The sequence below is a fragment of the Eumetopias jubatus genome, unplaced genomic scaffold (assembly GCF_037043125.1).
Source record: "Eumetopias jubatus isolate StellerSeaLion01/CBP00866 unplaced genomic scaffold, mEumJub1_p1.0 scaffold_4, whole genome shotgun sequence".
Lineage (NCBI taxonomy): Eukaryota > Metazoa > Chordata > Mammalia > Carnivora > Otariidae > Eumetopias > Eumetopias jubatus.
In genome coordinates, this window is record NW_028274810.1 from 54,512,591 (window position 1) to 54,514,180 (window position 1,590).

The 1,590-nt window shown below is 39.4% G+C and overlaps 1 pseudogene; it reads left to right on the forward strand.

Moving 5' to 3' along the window:
- Positions 1–759: 759 nt before the first annotated feature.
- Positions 760–1,210, forward strand: LOC114208511 (translationally-controlled tumor protein-like; annotated as a pseudogene).
- The last annotated feature ends 380 nt before the right edge of the window (positions 1,211–1,590 follow it).

Sequence of the window (1,590 nt, forward strand, 5' to 3'; positions counted from 1 at the left end):
ACCCAGTTTGTGATACTTTGTTGTGGCCACCCTAGGAAATGTGTACAGGTATAAAGCAAATGGAATTTCCATATATTTCTTATTAAGTTAAACATACACTCACTATATGACTCAGTAATTCTGCTCTTAAGTATATATCCAAGGAAAATGAGACTGTATTTCCACAAGAAAACTTGTATATGAATGTCCATAGCAACTTTAGTTATAGTAATCACAAGCCAACATAAATAGAATGTCCATCAACAGGAGATTGGAGAGACAATATGGTATATTCATGATACTGAACTCTACTCAGAAATAAAAATGAATGAACTCATAAATGTAATAATATGGATGAGTCTCAAAAACATTACGCTGAGTAAAAGAGGCCAGACACAGTTTTGAACACATTGTATAATTCCATTTATCTGAAAATCAGAAAAAGCAAAACTAAGTTATGATAGAAATTGGAATAATGTTTCCTTCTGTAGGTTTACATCTAAATGGTCATGAAGAATGTTCTGATGTAATGGAAAGAGTCTACATCATGACTGGGGTGTTGATTATGGGGATGTATACATTTATCAAAACTTACTAACTCTCTTTTCCACCTGCTCCCTCCCTCACCCCAAGTGCCATTCTGGCAGCAGGGCGCTCATTCAGAGCTCCAGGTCCTGCTAAGCTAGAGCCTCCATTGCCTCTCTCCAGCCACCATCATGATATCAACCAGAACCTCATTAACAATGATGAGATATTCTCCAAGATAAGGGATGGCCCATGGGTTATGCCCAGAGGTGGAGAAGATGGTCAGTAGGACAGAGGGTAACACTGATGACTCACTAAGTGGTGGAAATGCCTCCACTGAAGGCCCCAAGGGTGAAGGGCCTGAAAGCACAGTCATCACCGATGTTGATATTGTCACGAACCATCACTTGCAGGAAACCAGCTTCACAAAAGAAGCCTACAAGAAGTGCATCAAAGATGACATGAAACCAATCAAAGGCAAACTTGAAGCACTGAGGCCAGAAAGAAGAAAACCTTTTATGACAGGGCTGCAGAACAAATCAAGCACATCTTTGCTCATTTCAAAAACTACGTGTTCTTTATTGGTGAAAACACGAATCCAGATGGAATTGGATTCCAGATGGTTGTTCTGCTGGACTACTGTGAGGGTGGTGGGACCCCAAATATGATTTTCTTTAAGGATGGTTTAGAAATGGAAAACTGTTAACAAACTTGGCTATGACTTTGGATGTATTACCTGTTGCCATAACCGGCTGCTGCTCTTCACCCATGCAATACCAGGACCAAGACCAGACGACACCTGCCATCTTGAGCTCTTCATTAATTTTGACATTGATTTACTTGGAGTGGAGGCATTGTTTTTAAGAAAAAAAAAATCATGTCGTATAGGTTGTCTAAAAATAAAATGCCTTTCAACTCATTTGAGAGAATGCTCTTCGTTTAATACATATTTAAATCCATCCTGTGTTGAGTCCTGGAGAAGCAAGAACCTGGTTGTGGACTACTGCTAGAAAGCAGAAGACTGCAGATAACTTCTATGGTGAAAACTACTTCTGGGACTGGAACCTAAAATACAAGATCCAAAAA